At 34.6% G+C, this 22,483-nt stretch overlaps 1 protein-coding gene and 1 non-coding gene across 2 annotated transcripts in view; one reads left to right on the forward strand and one right to left on the reverse strand.

Moving 5' to 3' along the window:
* STPG2 (sperm tail PG-rich repeat containing 2) overlaps positions 1-22,483 on the forward strand; it is a 423,221-nt gene that overhangs the window by 177,335 nt on the left and 223,403 nt on the right. The window lies entirely within an intron of this gene.
* On the reverse strand, positions 11,319-11,453 carry LOC117312540 (small nucleolar RNA SNORA70). The gene has a single exon (XR_004526857.1). It is a non-coding gene; the product is annotated as a small nucleolar RNA SNORA70 (small nucleolar RNA).

Raw genomic sequence — 22,483 nt, forward strand, 5'->3', positions numbered from 1 at the left:
TTTCTGTGGTTAAGACAAGAGGAACAAGCAGAAACAGTGAGAATGCCTGCGCACATTAATCAGTAACAAGGAATTTAAGTTTCAGTCCCCAGCAACGGAGGGAGAAGATGGAAAAACAAAATCATTCATCAAACAGTTTTAGTTTTGGGGTTTTAGTTTTAATTTAGTGTACAGTTATTAATTAGTTCTATAAGTTCATTGCTGGTGTATTTTCATAGTGGTTCCAATTAGAAAACTGAAAAAAAATTCACTCTAAGTATTATTTCTAAATTATGTGCTAAATATGTAGGATTAAAATGAACTTTGGATATTTTTATTGAGGCATACACTTCCTACAATATCTAGCACTTCCATTTAAGATTTTTTTCTCCCAGCATATTCACACATAAATCATAACATCTACAAAAATTTTTTTTTAAGTTATATAGTTTTTTCCCTAAGAGCATTATCTAATGGTGTATATATTGATTTTTCATGATTCTTTAAGATATTATTTTTTATGTACAATTTTAATGAGAACTAAAACAACCTCCTAATCTTAGAAATGCCTCTGTTGATTAAGAGTAGGTTCAGCTGCCTATAAAAGAAAACTCAAAATAGATACAGAAATTTCTTCCTCTCTCATGTAAAAGAGATAGGCAGTCTAGGGCTCTTACAGAGGACCCATGAAGTCACCAGGAACATGGGCTTCAACCAGCTTAGCATTTAGCAATCCTGGTCATGTGGTCCTTACCCCCCCAGTTCAAGAGGGCTATTCCAGACATCACATACATTTCCATGTACCCGATCGCAGGGGTGAGGGTGGAGAGGAAAGGGTATCCCCTTTTCTTCTGAAGGATATACCCCCAAAATTTGCTATAGAAAGTTGCTTTTGTAATCAGATAACAATTCTCTTTATTAAGCCAGTGCTTATAGATACATGGCTATATTCAACTATGAGGGGCCCAGCTAAAAATTAGGATCTTAAAACCAATTAGCGGTCTCCACCACACTATCTTTTGAAGAATATAGCTATGCCCTCAAAAGTGTTAAAAAAAAAAACACAACTATTAAATCTTGCTTTGTAAACTGTAGACAATTGGTCAGGCTATATTACAACTTAGTCATCATTTTTTTCATGATTAAATTGTTATAATAGCTATGATTGGTTCTGCATCATCCGCTAAGAAAATGTTATTAAAAGTTATTAAAAAACAGTAAATGCCATGTCATACTGCTCAACTTTTCAATACATCAAACCATTTTAGAGTTCCTTTAAAGCATTTTTACTGGGTATGTAACAATCTTCGCTTGCAAAGAGCCTTTGATGGTTTATGAACTGACAGTAACTATCCATTAGGAGTATTGCTTTAGGGCAATATTCATATTTATTAAAATGCTTCAGTAATTGACTTTCAAGAAAAAAATTTTTACCTCATACTTTTAATTTTGAAAAAAGAAATCATGGAAAACTACCAATCTAAATTTGTTAAAGATTGAAATCAAAATAGCTGTCTAATTCAGAAAGTTGTTCATATGAGTAATTCTCTTTATTCAGAGTAGCACTGCTTATTCTTGTCTTCTGATGAAACTACTTAGATATGAGAAAATTTTTAAATGCAGGTTTTTGTCTGTTCTGGTTATAAGGGAAACAAGTCATTTGCCTTAGGATGTAAGAATCTTGTGGCAGTACAGCTAATGATTTAACTTTGATTAATTTAGCAAGGCATAGAATTTTAAAATTTGTCGAAACCTTTGAGAATTCATCCTCCAATCCCATCATTTTATGTTGAGGCACTATGGTCTGGAAAGTTTAAGTGACTTGGCAAGGTCACATTAATGAGTTAGTGACAATGCTGAAACCAGGACTAAAGTTTTACTGCCTTTTAATCTAGTGCATTATATCTCCCATTCCCTCCCTTTACCTTCCTTCCTTCCTCTGCTCCCTATATTATATTAGAATTAAAATATTTGTGTATCATACCAGGTTCATATGTGAAAAGGAAATCAGGTCATAGTGGTTAGTTAGTGGCAGTACTGAGGGTAAAACTAAAGATTTCTTTGCTCTAATCTAATGTACCCTGTTTCCACTAATGTATTATCATCACTATTATTTCGAGAATTTTGTTTTATGTAACATTTGAATTTCAGTGTTTAGATAAAAATTATTGGAAATGTATTGTTAATAAATGTTTCACATATGAGAATGAATAAATAACTGCTTTGGTTAATCTCTTTAAAACTGGCAATAATGACATCAATAGTAATACAGTGCTTTGCTGTTTAAGGCAGACTGTGTTAAAAAGGACAGAATTGACCATTTGAAGTTAGGGAAAGTTGAGTGTTCACTCATTCTACAGCTCAGGACCTGTTTAAAGGATTGATTGCAGAGTATTCAGTACCATCCCTTTCATTATGCTATTCTGTTTTGATTGTGAAAAACTCAGTCTGGGGTCCAGAAAATTATATGTGAAATAAACACAGCCAAGTAAACTATGACTATTGCTTTAGCAGTTTGAGCTATTTTGACCAATTTGCTGCTATATTTTATCAGCTTCCCCAAATAATCAACTAGAGTCTTACTTTCCTATGTTCTGAATTTTACGAATTGCACTTTTACTTTTCAATATCCTTATAATAATACAGTTCCTAAAGTTATGCTTCTGCCCTTTCCTTTCTTCTCTTTCTCCTCTGCTCGTTTTTCATTATCATCAATTTGTAAAAAAAATTCATGAACCTTTGTTACATGAATGACCTATTACTATCTACAAATGGGGATATGAAAAAGTAAGGCACTCTTGCCCTCAGAGAACTTCCAGTCTGGTTAGAGAGACAGAACCCGTCCTAGAAAAGACTGGTTAACATTTAAAAACTGGTATGAATGATAAGCATTAGAGAAGATCAGAGAAGGGCGAGATCACTAGTGAGTGTTTAAGTCTATTGATAGAAACTTCAGAGATAAATATCTATTAGAGACTAGACTTGAAGGATTTAATCAGAGTATATTATAATATGCATAAATTGTGGTAAACCCTTTGGGTCAGTGTTAGATATCCTGAAGGACACTTTGAGTACATTTGTGATCAACTACTTGACATTCTTAATTTATGATGAACTAAATCACCCTTTCAAGCAAATTTAAATTTAAAACACAAAATGAGAAAGTTCATTCAGATGATATAAACTGATTACAAAAATATACACTTAAAATATGTGTTTATATATATTACAAAATACCAGAAATGTTTTATACACTATAGTAAAGAGATAGAATGTGATAGAAGAATCACGTCTGTTTCTGCACTTTAATTCTTTTCATACTTAGTTATGGGACGCTGCCAACATGGAAAGTAAAACAATATAAAGCTTCATATTCTTTAATTTAATCCTGGTAGAAAATATAGCTGAAGCCAGAGGCTACAAGCATCAGCTGACAGTTTAATGAAGACTCTTGAAAGAATGGGAGAGTCTAGGTACTTTAAGATAAGCCCTGAGCAAGTCATTACATCTGTTTAGACAGAAAAAAAAAAAAAAAAAGATTAGTGAATATTTATGTATCAGTTACCAAAATATTTAAGTTAAATATATGTTTATTTTTATCTAATTATCATAAATTTGAATTTTTCTTTATATCTATTGGCTACAAAGGCCAAAGATCTTTCCTGTAATATTGAATCATTTATTTTTAAAGTCCCAAGGGCTGTTGACTTGTGACTGTGAAGTTATTAAATATTCATTATAGAAGACTACATGTTAAAATGTTTGTGTGAAATACCTGCCTCTTCATTTAAAATTGTAAATTCATTTGTTCACTGGAAGCTGATTTTACCTACCATACTTGTAATATCAACTATGAAAGAGCTGCTATCTTTTCGTATAACTTTCCTATATAAGTGGCTTCAGTTTGCTTGTTAGATAGAATGCATCAGGGGTTTTTTTCCCCTACAGGCTTGCTTACAATAAACCTAGTGACTCTAATTCACTCATTTCTGAAAAGCATCACATATACAAGTTTTTTTCAGACATTAAGATGTATTGTACACAGTACAGATTTTGGCTTGGGTTCAGGTTCAGAAACTGCTGCAAATACAGAGGTGACTGGGAAAGTTAAAAAAGATGTTGATTTCCTGGATTTACACACCGTTATAGAGAACCCAGTAAGAAGATGCATCTCTCACCCCCACCAGTGGATTTTAACATGAATTTTATAGTCTTCTAGTGTCTTACACACACCATTATCACATAACTTCCTATAACTAGAAAAGGTAACTCTTCTTGCTCCAGGCAGTTCAAATGCATACTGACCTCTTTCAGATAAACCCAGCTATGTTCTCCAGAGATCCACCCCTAAAATTCCTTTCCTTTGACTCTGTATATCTTGGAAGTATCTTACAGTGCCTGGTATGTAGCTATAGCAGCAACAGCAGCAACAGAAGGAGTAACAATGATGATAGTAGTAGTAGTAGTAGTAGTAGTAGTAGTGGCATTACCCAACTCAGGTCTGGGTGCTCACTGCCCAAAAATCAATACTTGACAGGCAAGTGCTAGTAGGAATGGAAAAGTTGCTTTTATCAGAAGGCCAGCAATCTGGGCAGAAGGTGGCTTCTTGTCCCAAAACCAGCTCTAAAGATTTTTCTCTGCCATGAAAGTTTTTCAAGGGCTAAAGGGGAAATAATCTCAATTAATCCCTGAGGTAGGGAATTCGATTCCTCGTGATGTCCCATTGCGTGCAGATTTGTGGACTCCCTGTGATCCTTCTTTAGATGCTATCTTGTTCACACAGTCTGTTCACGAGATTACTGAAAGGGAAGCTGTGGAAAAGATCTAGTCGTCCGTTAAATACTTATCCTTCATTTCTATTTCTTTGATCTATGCAAAGAATCAACAGGTTAGGCAAGGTACTGTGTGATCAAAAGATTTGAAAGATGTTCTTGGGCCAAGACAAAAGGGGTCTCCTGCTGAGGGTGGTTTTCTGCAAAGAGCTGTTTTACAGTAGTAGTACCAGCAGTGGCAATAGCTGCTGGATAGAGTTTATCTTTTTTAATATTATAAAAATATCTCTCACATTTTTTTTGTTTAAAAACATTCTTGCTTTCATGTTGGGGTGTGCTGGTAACATGCAGTTCAAAATAAAATTGTAATTGATAAATATCTCCAAGGCTTGTGTATCTAAGTTTATAAGTATGTAGAATGTATACTTACCATCCATTGCTGTCTTTGTATGATCCACACAAGAAATTCAGTCCCATTACTTTTTGGTTACACTTCCTATCTGAATATGATGTGAACTAGAGGAGCAAATTAAGTGAGCTGTTATAAAATACTTGCCTTTCTAGTGCAATCCTTCGATCCTTTTTTTGTCTCAATTGAGCCCATTTTCAGAGAGGCTGAATATAAGAACTCGGGGTATGTTATCTATTGTTTGGTCTTATTACAGTCATTAACCACAGTCAAGGTGCCTTTCAGGAAGAAAGGATGATAGATAGATCGCATTCTCAGGATCACATTCCCTGTCATGGAGAACAAAAATCAGGGAGGTGGGAGGTAGCAGAAGACAGAGTGCAGTGGGATACAGGTGCACCTTTTCCAGAGAAGAGCAAGATGAATGTTCTCATTGTCACTGCAGCCTGCATTTCATTAGTCATTAGTGTGACAGGTCTGTAATTGATGACATGATGTGGGACCTGTTGTGAGGCTTCTGTCCCCTCCTTTGAAACTACTCCTGTGTCCCTTAAATAGTGTATGGTTATTTAATGTGTCAGTGCATCTGCCTTCATATCTCAGTCAAAGCTATCTTGGTAATGGACAGAAAATCACACCACTTGTAACAAGGGAAGATGATATTAAAGTTTCATTGCTGTATTGACTGCAGTTCTCAGCAGTAGTTTCTTATGTAATAATAGGCAAGCTCAAGAACAAATTTATCAGAATAAGAGAAAAGAGCATAATGTGAGCTCTCCATCTGCTGCAGAAGAATGCTTTGTAGTCTACAGCTCATTGTTTTACTTATATTCTTTCTCTAGTTGCACTATTTAGATTGAGTTTCAAAGTTCTGTTTCAAGAAATACTACATTATATACATCAGTGTGGTGCTCGAAGGACAATGGTGCTTCAAGGACAAAAGACAGTGCTGCCTGAAAAACTTGCAGCATTACATTTTTTTTTTTTTACACCCCCTACCAGACTCTTAATCGCCCTCACCACCGTGTTGCCATGGTTACGAAATTCCTGAGCCCACCTGGGCGAGGAGACCTGTCCCAAATAAGGAAAGGCATCTGCCCTGTCCCATTCCCACCCTATAGAAGGAAGGTACATGTGCCTCAACCAATCAGTAAACGAAATTTTTACCTCAGACCATTCCTTTGTTTTCTGGCTATAAAAACTGACCAATAGCACATGTTCTGGCTCGACTCTCCCAGACTACTAGGAAGCCTGCCCGCTGTTCTGGCAGCGACCCTTCCCTCTAAGAAACTCTATCTTTGCATTCTGCCTGTGTCTGGAAATTCTTTTCCAACCCGCCTTTGGACCACAACAATCATCTGAACAATTATTTAAATACTTGAGCAAAATAACTGAATGAGCAAATCATGACTGACACTTTGATTCCTTTTTAATAATTGTTTGAAAATTATTGAATCTTTCAGGAACTGCTGGAAAATTTGTTTTACTTTAATTCTATATTTAGGCTTATTTTATAATTACTTATCCATTAATTAATATTGTCCATATGGGAATTTTTTGAGAAAATTACTCTAAGAAACCACAGGGGTGAAACGTATGTAACATTATAATAAAAACATGTTAAATTTTTTAAAATTAATTCTTAAGATCAGAACTTTATTACTCATCAAAAATGTTGTCAACAATTTAATGAAGTTTGTTTTCTTGGATAGGGTTTTTTTTTTTTAATGTTATAAAGGATATCTATTTCCCTTTAAGTTTTTAGTAATATAGTGGTAATAAAAAGTATACTTTTTTATAGCAGTTATCTATAATGAGAAGGCTTCCACAAGTTGGGAATAAATTGAATTTTTGTATTTTAAATTTGGCTACTCACATGTAGAGTTGCTTTACTGTAACTATTTTAATATGTATAACCTTATTAGCATTATAATGACAAGCTTCCAAAGGAAAAATTACAATGACAATTAAATAGAGCATCCATGATAATACAAGTCAAAACTACATTCTATCAGTATATTTCTGATTTCCTTGCTGTTCTTCAAACTATACTCCCATATCTGATTTTACAAGATTATGTCTTTAATTGAAGCATTATTAGTCACCTCCTTCAGACCTATACCTAACTTTGAATGTACTATACATGAGACCATAACGTATGTATCCTGGTGACCTTTAAGTGTTCATGAACCAGTGTACATGAGAATATATATATTTTTGTTGACTAGTTAGGTCAGAGTTTGTGAAGTATTTTCTTAACTAAAAATCCATTAGATAGCCATCAAAATGCCTGGAAAGATCCTTAAAATACATTTATCTACTCTCTTCTTTATTTACTAAATACACATTTTCTTCCTCTTGTTTCTGAAACAATACTTCCTCCTTGTTTTCTTTCACCTCTTTGATCATGCTTTCTGTCTTCCATGATGTTTCCTTCTTTGCCTGCTACTTTAATGTCAGTCTACAGATGTTTGCCAGAGTTCTGTCTTATCCTATTTTCTTCTCAGATATCATAACTTTATTCTCATTTTTATACCACTTAATCTAACTTTTTATAATCCCCCTTTTCTTATGAGGATTGGGTATATGTTCCTAGTCTTCTACTGAGATCTGCTCCTGAAATACCTGCTGATAATGCAAACTGTTCTCAGAGTCAGTTATTGTCTTTTACCTGGATTATTTTAACAGGTTTCTAATTCTGTTACCGACCTCTCCATCTGATAGTCACAGTTATCTTCCTAAGGCATAGATCTGCTCATTTCATCCTCCTATTAAATAATTTTTCTGTCTCTCCATTTCCAGTATAGTAAAGTCCAAATTCCTTAGCACAGCCATCAGAATGTTTCACAGTCTGGCCACTGTCTCTCTCTAGCATCTTTTCCTGACAATTTCATATGGAGGACTGCGGCCTATTCCCAGAATATGGCATATAAATACTCTGTGTATTTCTTCCTTTACCTTGATTAGGACTGCTGCCTTGAATGCCTTACCCACTTTTTCCTCCTGATACCCTTTTCCTTATTCTTAATTTTTTACATAAATTGACTCATACTACATGTAGACTTTTGAAGCTGGATCTTTTGACTTAATATTTTGAGATATGTCCATGTCAAAATATGTAGATTTTGTTTATTACTTATAGTTGTTGATAATATTCTGTTATATGAATAATTAACTGTTTTTCATTCTTTTAGTGAGGACAAATAGGTTGTGTTTATTTTTTTCCGCTTTGCATAAAAATGCTACAGAGAACAATCTTGCCATGGTGTCTTTGAACATATGTGCACAATTCATTAAGTAATTAATGAATTAGTTTCAAATGGCTAGTCTGGGGACCTATGGAGAGTAATGAGAGGATGGTGAAACATAGACACCTGTCATCATTTTCCAAATTTTCTTTACTTGAAATGTCCTTGTATAAAGTATGATAGCGTCAAAATGCCCATGTTATGCTTTGTTTGCCATGTAGTTATATGATGCAAATAAATGTGAGGAATGGAAAGTTTGAAAAAAATCTATTAATCTAAGTTTTTCTGTGCCATTGCAAAGTGTGATACCATTTTACCTAATAAGGCTCTCTCATTAACATGCCTTAAATGCAAGTGCAAATACAAAATTTTGAAAGTTAATCTATATTGCATTGCTTTCTTTGTCTTAAATTTTGGAAACAGATTAGTGCTTGAGGAGTCATTTATTCCTAATAAACCTATTGTGTTTTATACTAAATTCTTACTGTATACTTGCTTGCTAATTGCATTAGGTCATACAGTTTCAAATGCCACAAAACACAAAAGAGTAAGCAACTGCATCTATACTTAAAATATTGTCCCATTTACCTTTCTATTTATATTTTTGTAGCCTTAAAAATGTTTCTTGAAATATTTTAATAATTGAAATACTTCCATATAAATTGAAGCACTATTGCATATTACAGTGGTCCTTTCATTTTACTTTGTGTAAGAATTGCCTGGGGAGTGTGGTAAAGTATGTACTTTTGGTTTCTACTATGGAAGATTCTGTCTCAGGTGTATATTTTGAATATTAACTTCATGTCCTTACCACACACAACTACCACCACCTCATTTTGCTCTGGAACCTGACTTCTTCAGAAACATCGGTTGAGGCAAAAGATGGGGTGCTGGTGGTCATGGTGATGGCTGTGGTGATGGTGGCAGTGATGTCAGAGGTGGTTGTGGTGGTGGTGGTGGGATGGAGCTGGCATAATTCAGGCCTTTGGAATCACATTGTCTTGAATTTGAATCCCAGGTGTAATACTTACTATCTTTAATATCTTGGTCAGATTAGTTAACCTGTCTAATCCTCAGGTTCCTCATGTATAAAACGATGATAATGATTTCCCTAATTCATAATGTTTAGCACAATACTTGGCCTGCAGTAAACACATAATAAATGCCAACTATTATATATGCCTGAAGTGGCTTTTTCTTTTCTGATTTTGTAAACAAACTTTTGTGGGTAGATTTTCTATGGAAGAACAGAAATATATTTAAAACTCTAGATCCTTGAGTTGCATAAATCAAAGCCAAAGAGTATTCAGGTATCCCATTTTCCTCATTTCTGTAAATATTACTTAGTGATACTTTAACATCAGAAAACTTAAAAGGCACTTCTGAAGGAAGTATTATCTAAGTATCTATTTTTGTCCTGAATGGGAATCAATAAAAGGGTTTCATGTTAACAGTCCATGTTCTGGAGACTAAATTTCACTGTTTTTTTTTTTTTTTTTTTTTTTTTTTTTGCCACTCTATGAATATCTCATTCTCTCAAAGGAGATACTGAAGTAAAAAACTAGGAAGCTTCTCATCAGAAACACGTGCATGCATACTCTTGAGAACTCCAGAGTACCTCGCAGGGGGAATACTGTATGTTTTCACTTATATGTGGAGTCTAAAAAAATAAAACAATTGAAAAAATACAATAAAACGTAAACAGACTCACAGATTCAGAGAACAGACTGTTGGTTGTCAGAGGGAAGAGGAAAAGGGGCAAAATGGGTGAGGGGGATTAAGTGGTACAGCCACTATGTATAAAATAGATAAGATACAAGGATCTTATCCTTGTACAACACAGGGAATATATTATATAATGGCTTTATATAAAAAATGACCATGTGAAGAGTTAGTAAACTATTATAGGTTCACTTTCCCGAGGATTTGCACATTAGTTCTTCTAGTATTTTAAAATCTAAATTCCATTCCACTAAAAACAAAGTAGCAATTCACAATTTGAAAGTTACAACATTTTTGAACTTATAAAAATATTTTACTTGTAACTTTATCAGGGATTCTTAATCAGTGATCTATGAATTTTTAAAAGTCCATGAAATTAAATGTGAAATATTATATGTTTGAATTTGTATTTAGCTTTCATCAGGCTTTAAAACCCAAACCTATGAGCTCAAAATTGTTAAATGACATTAATCAGTAAAAGTATGTTCCCCAGAGTAGATATTTTGTAAAATTAAAATGAAGAAAATCTATCATGTTCAATATTATTATTTTGTCAGTTTGTTCTTATTATTCCTTGTCCTATAAGTCGATTTTCATTCACTTTCAATGTTGTGATAATTTAAAATCTGTTTTTTTCTATTATTCTTCATTATTTAATTTACTTTCTCCTCTGATATATTGACTTCTCAGTTTATATTTAAAACTTGGAATGTGGGATAGCTATTTCTTTAATCTTGGTGAATTATTTCCTTCATTTTTTTTTTTTTTTTTTACAAGAGAGTAGGATTTATCGGTGGGCATGAGTAAGGAGGGGACAGCGCCAAGGCTCTCGCGAGTGCAGGGCCCGCCATGTTTCCAGGGGCCATGACTAGGGATGTGTTTGATCCCACAGCCATCTGGGATGAGCCACTTTCCTGCCACCATGTTTTCAAATCTATGGGCATTAAACTTAGTAAATCCCCACTTCTTGGAGATGTGGATCTTCTGGTGACCAGGGAACTTGAACTTGGCCCTGCAGAGGGCCTCAATCACATGCTCCTTGTTCTGCAGCTTGGTGCAGATGGACATTATGACTTGACCAATGTGGACCCTGGCCACTTTGCTCTGGGGCTTTCTAAAGTCACTGCACATACTTGTCTGGAGCCTAGACTGGGGACAGCATGCCAGTCTTTAATGTCCACTGGAAAGGGCAGTCTCCAAGGTCCCTTAGGGCAACCCATACAGGCAACAGGCTGCATACACTACCGAGGAGGCTGCTGTTTGCAGCCATTGCGCACTGGGCCCCCATGGGGAAAAGAGCACAGTTGGCTTAATTGACTGCAAATCCATCATTTTTAAAATGGTTATTTTCTAATAAAACTAGGGTGTGGAAGTCTGGAAACCAAGTGTTAAGACCTACTTGCTAAGGAATGCTCAACAGTTAGAGAAGTCCTTAGAGCAGGACTGTGGAGAACACTGCTCTTCAAAGCGTGATGTGAGGATCCACACTGGTAGGTGAACTCTTTATTACAAGTCCATGACTAGATGGGGACGAAATTGAGAGCAATTATTTAGAAACTTTAATAGCAATTTGACATTACTTTGAAATCCAAGGGCATGATTATTTTTTCTGTTAATTCACTTTACTGTTATTATGTAAGAATTCTGGTATGCAGCATGAACTGTAAATTTTAAAACATGGCTCTTCAACCACAGAAAATTTGAGAAACAGTGGTATAGACTTCTTGGCTCAAGCTCACAGCTTCATTTGTCCTATTACAGTAATTAACAGAATACTAGAAGAGAAATCGTACTTTTCTTCCAGAATTTCAAGTTTCCAACTTTATGAAACTGGGAATGATGTTTTATATTTTCCCACATATAAGAGGTATTTTGAATTAGTGCAGTGCTTTGCTGGGCAAATTTAGGATACTGCTAAAATACAAGTATTTTGATGGGGAAAAGATTTATTCTCTTTTCTTATTACATACATATATATATATATATATATATATATATATATATATATATATAAGCATTAACTGCTATGAAGCATTTTATGAGAAGTAGAGAGACTTGTGACATGGAAGAGGTAGTTGGTGCTCTGAGAATGAATGGGAACATGAGAGAAGGAAAGGAGAGCTGAGAGTTCAGTCTTAGCATGCAAGTCTTATCAAGTCCATTAGAATATAGATGGGGGAAATTAGAAGGTCAGCTGGGAAACTTAGGAATTTAATAGAATTATTAAAGCGTTATTTAAATATTATTTATTAATTATAACTAAGGTATTAATTAAATATCATTACATTAATATGTATTAATGGAATGCTGAGAAGTAATTTCTAACATGATGGGATAGTGATCGAAGTAATCAATTTAGGTCCCTAGGTGAGAATGTAGTAGAAATTACAAGAGGCACTATGGCCAATCAAGATAGAGAATATACAAAGATGACAGAAAAATGGGGTTGAGAATGCTTCAGGAGAAATAATAATTTCCTGAGAAGGAGTAGACTTAACCAGCACATCTGGAAGTAGAGGCTACTATTTTCATGATTATAGTAGTGCTTTAGATGTTATAGAAATGAAGAATTCTACACATTCTTTCACACTTCCTTCAGTTTGTAGGTGGCATCTATATACTCTTTCAAATTTAAGTGGGCTTCCAAATTGTTTATGGCCAACAGAATATAGCAGAAACAACAGTGCATGAGTTCAGAGGTCAAGTCCTCAAAGGTGATGTAGCTTTTACTTTATTCTCTGGAATATTTGTGTTTGGAGTCCAAAGATTCCATATAAGAAGTCTGACTACCTTGAAGTCAACATTTTGGGAGGAAGCAAAGCCACGTGGAGGGGTCACATATAGGAACTCCAGTCAGCAGTCCTAGTCTTTGAGTTATTTCCTCCCAGGCACCACATATGTGAGTGAAGTAGGCTTTGGCTGATTCCAGCCCCCAGCTGACAAATGAGCCCCAGTTTCAAATTTTCCTACTTGAGATACAATAGGGACAAATCACCTCCTGCCTGTGCTTTAGATCCATAGAACCCAGGGCTTATTATTATTAAATGTTTTTAAGTCACTAAGTTTTGGGTTAATTTGTTATGTAGTATTAGAAACTGGAACAGATGTTAATTTACATTGTGTCTAATTTTTGAGCTAAAGTTATAGGAAGTTTTAGAGACACTACTTGTTTTATATATATATATATATATATATATATATATATATATATGCGTGCACGTGTGTGTATATAAAACGTATAATTTAAAACTATTAGCTAATGGGTACTATGGAATAAATATGTATGGTTGTTTAGAGAGCATTTTAGTATAATTCTTTTACATGAGCACTTAAGGCCTTAGAGTTTGGTTTTATTTATGTATTTTTAGTTTAAGATTCATTCACAGCTCATATTTATCTTGAGAAATATCTTAGATGGATAAGACTGTCTTAGAATGACAAGAAACCCATACCTTCTATTTCAAATCCTTAAAAATTTCCTGCTTCAAGTCCTGCACATCTTGAATCTTCTTCTCTATACTTTTTAATAGACTTTATTTTTTGCAGCGCTCGTAGGGTCACAGCAAAATTTGAGCAGAAAGTTTAGGTATTTTCCATAGAGTTCTTGCCCCAACACATGCACAGCCTCCCCTATTATCAATATCTGCCCAGCAGGGTGGTACATTTTTTGTAAATGATGTGCTTACATTGACATCACTATCACCCAGAGTCCATAATCTATAATAGAGTTTACTCTTGGTGTTGTACACCTATATGGGTTTGGACAAATTTATAATCACATATACCCATCATTATAGTATTATACAGAGTACTTTCACTGTCCTAAAAATCCTCTGTGCTCTGCCTATTCATCCTTCCCTCTCCTAACTCCTGTCCAACACTGATCTTTTCACTGTCTCTAGAATTTTGCCTTTTCCAGAATGTCAGATAGTTGGAATCCTACAGTAGTATGTAGCCTTTTCAGATTCCCTCTACTTTTATTTTTTGCAACTTCTCATTCATAGTTGTCAACCTAAATATGAAGTCCTTTCCTCAAAAAAGTCTTCCTAAATCCACAGTCTATATCATACTCTATGTTAATTTTTCACATTGCAGTTTTAATTCTTCCTTTGCAGTACTTATCATAGTTTATGTGATTAGCATCTGTCCCCATTAAAATGTGAAATATTTCATCACTGGTATCATTCTTGTAGCTAGCACAGGGCCCAGCATATTTAGGTACTCAGCAAATATTTGTAGGATTTTTGAAATAAATTAATGAAACCAGTTTTCCTATACCAAAATACATTAAGCATATGAACATAAACTGACAAAGCTGATTCCACAAGCTATAACATAAATTCAAATTCCGATTTCATTGGTTTACCACACCTTATACTTGCATAGGTGCTCCAACAATACATATTTTGTCTTATATTTTTAATCTAGTACAGTTTATTGTATTTTATTTTGAAACTACCTAAAAATTGTTATGTACAAATTTGATTTTTCTGTGTCAAATAATGTACTTATTTATGGGGCATATTTTGGAATCTCCTTCAAATGTTTTTTTTTTGTTTTGTTTTTTTGTTTTTTGCGGTACGCGGGCCTCTCACTGTTGTGGCCTCCCCCATTGCGGAGCACAGGCTCCGGACACGCAGGCTCAGCGGCCATGGCTCACGGGCCCAGCCGCTCCGCGGCATGTGGGATCTTCCCAGACCGGGGCACAAACCCATGTCCCCTGCATCGGCAGGCGGACTCTCAACCACTGCACCACCAGGGAAGCACCTCCTTCAAATGTTTTAATAGCCACCTTTCACTTATCTCCTGCTGAAATCTGTTTGCTGACAGTTACTAAAATTAGAAGTATATAGTTATTGGATCTCATAGCTGGTAGAGATGAGTGCAACTAGTCCAAACATTCAGTTTACAGAGGAATCATCTCAGAATCCATGACTTGTCTAGGGTTACAGAGCTACTCAGAGCCGAAACCTCCTTGAATTCAAGCTTTCTTAGTTCAGTACTCTGGGCCACTGCTTCCACAACTCTTTCTTGGTATATCAGACCTAGAAAAAGTAGTGGCGGATTGGGAAAAGTAATGTCTGCAGCGTAGCCTAGAATTGAGAGCTTTCTTTTTTTCCTTTCTTATTCATGGTCTTTTGTTCCCCGTTAATATAACTTCTTTTCACTAAAAGTACATATTGTGAATAGCATTCCTCTTTTAGGTATTAAAATTGCAAGAAGTACAGAGAACTTAGACTTTACTCCTTTCATCTTTATTTTAAAGAACATTTGATAGCAGATACCCTGTGTCTTCTAATTCAGTGTTCCGAAATTTATTAAAATTCTGGCTTTTTCTTTTCCTGGCATACAAAATCTCAGCCTCAGACAGTAGAAGGTATTATTTCGATATAATTCACTCTAGAGAATGATATGATGGATAAAGATTGTGGAAGACACACCATGTCACAATGGCCTTAGTACCACTAATCCTAACAACAGCCATGCCACTCAGGAACTGGGATCCTCATTTTATTGCTGAGGAAACTGGCTCAGAAGGGTTAAATAACTTGCCCAAATTTGCTGCTCATAAGCAGCAAAGCCAGGTATATCTAGCCTAAAGCCTACATTTGTTTGTTTTGTTTTGCTTTCACTACAGTAAACTCCCTATATTATTATTAATTGTTTTCCTAAACTGTCAAGAATGACAGTTAGCCAAGGAATTATTGCTGTATTTATGCTAGTTATGAATAGATTACATCTAGGATTTTTTTGTCATTTTAACAGTAGATTGGGATTTAAGTCATTTTTGGCTTCATAGAAAAAATTCATGAAATCAGTTTCAGAAAATAATCTTTCCATTCAAATGTGCATTTTGTTATTTTAAGTAGCTTGTCCAGGTGTGCTTTGTGGTTTTTACCTGGAACATGAATCCCTAGTCCAAACAAATCTCACTTGTCGGAATATAGCTAATGAATTTAATAAGTACATTGGTTAATCTATGAAATAGTTGTAATTCAAAAAATTATCATCCTGGCTTCTTCCATTTACTAACTTCGTGATTTAGGGCAATTTATTTAACCTTTTTGAACCTCCATTTCCTCACCTATAAAGTTGGGATGATGGCAGTAAACCCCTTATAAAGTTTTTCTGGGGATCACGTGAGAAAATGGATATAAAATACTTGGCACCATGCCTGAGACCCAGAAAGTGCTCAATAAATCTTTTAAGCAGATCTTAACTTGTCCTGTCTGTGGATTGAACAATTATAGTGATATGCCCTGATCTGGGAATGTTGCCATTTTTTAGTAGATGTATTTCATGAAAGAATATGAATAAAGGACACCCTTTTTCATCCATGCTGGGAGGTGTTTAAGAAGTCCCTAATACCCTGTGTCACATTCCTCTTTAGTTCCAATAGGATTGTTACAGGCAGTATTCTAGTTCTGGTGATTGTATGTGATGAAGTACATAAAAGCCCTTGTCAAGGGGGGTGAGGAGGTGGAATTTTAGTAGGTTAATTGCTCAATAGCTACTAGGAAAACTCTAATTTAACAGATCCATCAATATAATATGAAGCCTCATCTATAAATGCTCTGTTCCCTTAGGAGGATCATGTCCAAATTACTGGTCAAATGTTGAAAGAAACTATATTACAATGAATTGTTGTTGGGATATTATAGATGTGTTCTATCTCAAGTTAACAGAACATGCACTAGTGTGCCATAGCTTTACTCTTCCAATTCTTTTAAATGTGTGTCCACTAGGTCAGTTAAGCCTGGGCAACATTTCCTCCCTGTTTACTATTTATCATGTAATATGAAGGGGGTCATGTCCAGTACTGTAGGTAAACTGCTCAGAAGCCAAAAATAATCATTATTATATCACTGAACTGGCTTTGATACTTATAGGATATTTGCAGTGGGCCAAAACACTTTTCTTTTTCTCTCCTTATTGTGTAAATAAAGCTTTAGCTGAACTAGCTACCTCAAAAGTAAAAAGGTAATGCATTCTGAGGCTTTCCAACAAGCTTCATGAGCCGACATGAAATCTGAGAGTATATAAGAACAGAGTGCCATGTAAGAGACATCCTAAAAAGCTAAGTTTACTTCTTTTTATGAAGTAGATCCCTCTCCAGTTCTGTAGAGATCTAAAGTCAACTTTTGTAAATGAAATAAGAAGACCCTTGGATTAAACTATAATTCTGTCTTCAAATGAAGACAGAATTTTTCTGCTGGGTTTTTCTGCTGGATTACTCCTCCCCCAAGGTACATAGAACGTCTAGTCAAATGAGTAGAGGGAGAGTGTGTGGATATTAGGGACAGAAAACTCTAGGATTCATATTATTTAAATGTTGTTTCTGAAGCATATGTATTTATTTGAGAATGTTTGTGTATATTTCCTTAATACATCCACTGGCTACAACAGTCTCTGCTATTTTAAAGTTTAAATCTAGTAAGTACATATTTATATACATATTTATGTGTATGCAATAATAACTGGTCTAGTGATTTTTTTCAAGAAAATTTAATTTCTTAGAAAAAGCAATTCTCTACATAGTCTACTGGTCAAGTAATCCTTGCAATACAAAGTGTCCCATTAATGTTCGTATTTTCTTAGTTAAGCCTGGTACTCTGTCCCCAGTAGCATCTTCCTCCTCATCCAGGAAATACAAGTAGTGCTGAGATGCCCTTTACTATTTCATATTCTATGAAAAGGCTAGACTTTCTTCCAGTAAAACAGCTGGTACAATTACTCTACAACTTACTCTGCCATGAAGGAGGTTCAGGGGGTCTATTCCCTGGTACTTGTCCTTCCACCTATGCCTCATTTCCCTGCAGTTTACCGGACCATGCTGTTTTTCACTAACATATGACATAATATTTTCTGTATATTGGCACAAGCATGGTTGATTCTGCTTGATCTTGCTTCTCTCAGTAGTTTTCAATTCAACTTAATATATTTGGAGATAGTGTTGTAAAGTTATTAATGAGTCATATACTTGAAGACAATGGGTGAAATTTATTGTACCTTAAAAACAAAATTCCAAAATTAAATATTGCAGGCATATAACGTATTTAGTGTTGACCCAACCATCAGAGCACATTATAGAGATATCTTCTGTTATTATTTCAAAATACTGACATCCTAATGATTGGAAACCTTATCCATAAAATGTGATACAATCTGGACGTTTTTAGAATAATCCATCATCATGAAACTATCCATCTTGGAAAGAAAAAAAAATAAACAGATCATGTATGTTCTTGCTGTAGAATCTCATTTTGTGCAAGTCACATCTTTTGAAGAAGCAGTTTTGACCACATTTCTCCCACAATATGGAGCAGTTTACATGGTGCCTCCTTGCTCTGCTGTGCAAATACAAACCGAAAAGTAATAGATGTTCATAGGCATGTTCATAGTTGGGTTTTTGTTTTAGTTAGTTTGCTTTTGAATTTGTTCCTTTAAATAACAATACCCTTACAAGTGACCTAGTTGACAAATTTTAGGTACAATTCAGCTTTCATGGAATACCATGAAAATAAGTGACTGTAAACTGGATTAGCTGAAGTTCACATCAAAAATGTGGTGAAGCTGAATATTTTAACAATTAATTCTTCTAACCCATGAACATAGGATGTCTTTCCATTTATCTGTTTTTCTTAATTTCCTTCATCCATGTTTTGTACTTTTCAGTGTATAAGTATTTCACCTCTTTGGTTAAGTTTATTCCTAAGTGTTTGTATTCATTATTGTGAATGGGATTGTTTTCTCAGTTTCCTTTCCAGATAGTTTGTTGTTAGCATATAGAAATGCCACTGATTTTTGTATGTTGATTTGTATCCTGCAACTTTACTGAGTTCTTTCATTAGTTCTAACAGCTTTTTGTTATTTCTTTAGGCTTTTCTATATCATGTCATCTGCAAACAGAGATAATTCTTCTTTCTTTCTGATTTGGATGCTTTTATTTCTCTTTCTTGGCTAAATGCTCTAGTTAGGACTTCCAGTACTATGTTGAAAAGAGTGCTGAGAGTGAGTGTCCTTGCCTTGTAGCAAATCTTCATGAAAAGCTTTCAGTTTTTCCTCACTGAGTATGATATTAACTGTGGAATTTTCTTATGTGGCCTTTATTGTTTTGAGGAAGTTTCTTGTATACCTACATTGTTGAGAGTTTTTATCGTAAGTGGATGTTGAATTATCAAAGTCTTTTTCTACATTATTGAGATGATCATGTGGTTTTTATCTTTCATTCTGTTAATGTGGTATATTGAATCATCCTCGCATCCCAGGGGTAAATAATCCCACCTGGTCATTGTCTATAATCCTTTTAATGTGCTGTTGAATTCAGTTTACTTGTATTTTGTTGACTATTTTTGCATCTGTGTTCATCAGGAATATTGGCCAGTAGTTTTAGTTTCTTATGGTGTCTTTGACAATGAGGAAATGATAGTCTCTTTAGTAAACAGTGTTGGGAAAACTGGACAGCCACATGCTGAAGAATGAAGTTGGACTCTTATCTCTCACCATATACAAAAATCAACTAAAAATGGATTAAAGATGTAAACATAAAACTAATAGAAGAAAATATAGAGGAAATGCTTCTTAATATTGGTCTTGGCAATAAGTTTTTGGATATGACACCAAAAGCATAGGCAACAAAAATAAAAACAAACAAGTGGAGCTACATCGAACTAAAAGCTTCTGCACAACAAAGGGACAATTAACAGAGTGAACAGACAACCTACGGAATGGGAAAAAAATATTTGCAAACCATGTATATGATGAGAGGTTAATATCCAAAATATGTAAACAATTCCTACAACTCAATAGCAAAAAATGAAAAAACCTGAATAAAAAATGAACAAAGACCTGAATAGATAATTCTCAAAAGAAGACATACAAATGGGCAACAGGTACATGAAAAGGTGCTCAATGTCACTAATCATTAGGAAACGCAAATCAAAACCACAATGAGCTATCACCTCACAACTGTTAGAATGGCTCTTATTTAAAAGACAAGAGAAAACAAATGCTGGTGAAGATGTGGAGAAAAGGGAGCCCTTGTACACTGTTTATGGGAATATAAATTGGTACAGCCATTGTGGAAAACAGTATGTAAATTCCTCAAAAAATTAAAAATAGAAATACAATATCCAGCAATCCAACTTCTGGGTGTATATATCCAAAAAAATGAAGTCAGTATCTCAAAGATAATGGACCCCCATGTTCACTGCAGCAATATTCACAATAGCTAAGATATGGAAACAACCTAAACGGTCATAAAAAGATGAATGGATAAAGAAAATGTGATACACACACACAATGGAATATTATTCAGCCTTAAAGAAGAAAAAAATTCTGCCATTTGTGACAACGTGGATCAACCTGAGGGACATTATACCAAGTGAAATAAGCCTGGCACAAAAAAACAAATACTGCATGATCTCACTTATGGGTAGACTCTAAAATAGTCAAACTCAGAGAAGAAGGGAATAGAATAATAGCTGTCATGGGTTGGGAGGTAGGGGAAATGGGGAAATCTTGGTAAAGTGTACACAGTATCAGTTATGCAAGATGAATATATTCTGTAGATCTAATGTGCAGCTTGGTGGCTGTTAGTAACAATACTGTATTTTATACTTGATATTTGCTAGGGGGGTAAATCCTAAGCATTCTGACCACACACACACACATACACACACACACACACACACACACAGAGAAAGTGTTAACCATGTGAGATAATGGATATGCTAATTAGTTTGTTGTGTTCATTTCACAATGTATATATATATCAGAACATCACTTTTATATCCTAAATATAAAAATTGCATTTGTCAATTATACGTCAATAAAACTGAAAAATAAAAGGCTATTGCATTTGTCCTGAGAGGAAGGATCTGACAGTTACTTTGTCTCCTCTCTTACTTAAGTACTTCCACTACTCAAATCATCTCCTTTCTTTGAAATATGTCTGTGTCCAGTGTTGACAGGAACACATACCAGAAACCTTCATGGCGTCTAGATGGAGTCACCTTTTATTTTTGAGGACATAGGGAAAAAATGTGAAATGTTCCCATGGTGTAAACAGTGTTAGTCATAGCAGTGGATTTATAATGTTATGGGTTATGCTGTGCCAGTACTGAGCACTGCATCCCATTGACCAGGGCCTTCATGCATCCTTTAACACATTTATCTCTGTGAGTTTGTTATGTGCAGGGTCTCTAAGCACAGGGCATCAGGCAGAGGCCCGTCTTCCTGGTTCTGTGAGCAGTCCTGAGGATTGTAGTATGTGGTTACTGCAACTACCACCGACATACAACTGATCTTATATTTTAAGATATACATCTACATAGCTCTTGCGATTGCCTCTAAATGAGTCATCTTAAAAATATGAAATAATGACAAATGTTACTTAATAACTAGAGAAAAATGTGCACCCTAAATTATTCTAGCTTTGCATCAACTACTTGATCTTAAAGTGTATTTCTTTTGGCTTATTCTATTAAAATATGACAAGGGATTATGAGACTATATTGACATGAAGAATAGCATAATTTCTGCTCTTATGAAAACTAGTATGCGAAATTGTAGCAACATCAGTGATGGATATGCTGTTAAAACTGAAGTAAGAAATAAAACAAATAATTCTGCCAGTTGTTTCAAGTGAATACCTAAAGTCTATTATTTGGTGCTCTAGGCATTATTAAAGTATAGTTATAGAGAGTTTTATACATTTTTGATCATGATAAACAAAAAAATGGAAATGTCTTCTTCTCTTAGGATTTTATTGCCTCCAGCATTAATCTAAGAAATTGATATTGGTCTGAGTAAGAACTAACCGAAGTGAAAAGTTATGCTTTTGTTTAATAGTACTATCAGATCCCAGAAATGGTAAAAGAACAAGTTTAATTTTAGTGGTATTTTTCCTCCAAAATACACATAAATATATACCATTAATGAGCTCGTTTAGTAAAACTAGTTTAGTCCTCATGCCATCAGTAATGCAACTCTAATGTAAAGTCTAGGTTACATAAACAATTTACAAGTTAGTATCATAATAAATACAAATATTTTGGTTGTTTTCAAGTGTTTATCTGTTTGATGTTTGGTCAATTCCCTACATTGTAAAAATTAAAGATGTAGCCTTTTAGCCACTCTAGACTTTCTATATTAGATTCAACATGTTTTCACAATAAAAATAGACTTATAATTCATTATGGTTATAAGGCACATACTATATAAAATTTAGAGTAGAAAAAATTAAAAATTACCTGTGAGTAGTGAATTAACCAGAGTTAATATTTCTCTTTATACTGTCCTAGATTTAGATTTATACTAAAAATATATATTTATCCAAAACTGAGTCATAC

Source organism: Tursiops truncatus, chromosome 5 (genome assembly GCF_011762595.2).
Source record: "Tursiops truncatus isolate mTurTru1 chromosome 5, mTurTru1.mat.Y, whole genome shotgun sequence".
Lineage (NCBI taxonomy): Eukaryota > Metazoa > Chordata > Mammalia > Artiodactyla > Delphinidae > Tursiops > Tursiops truncatus.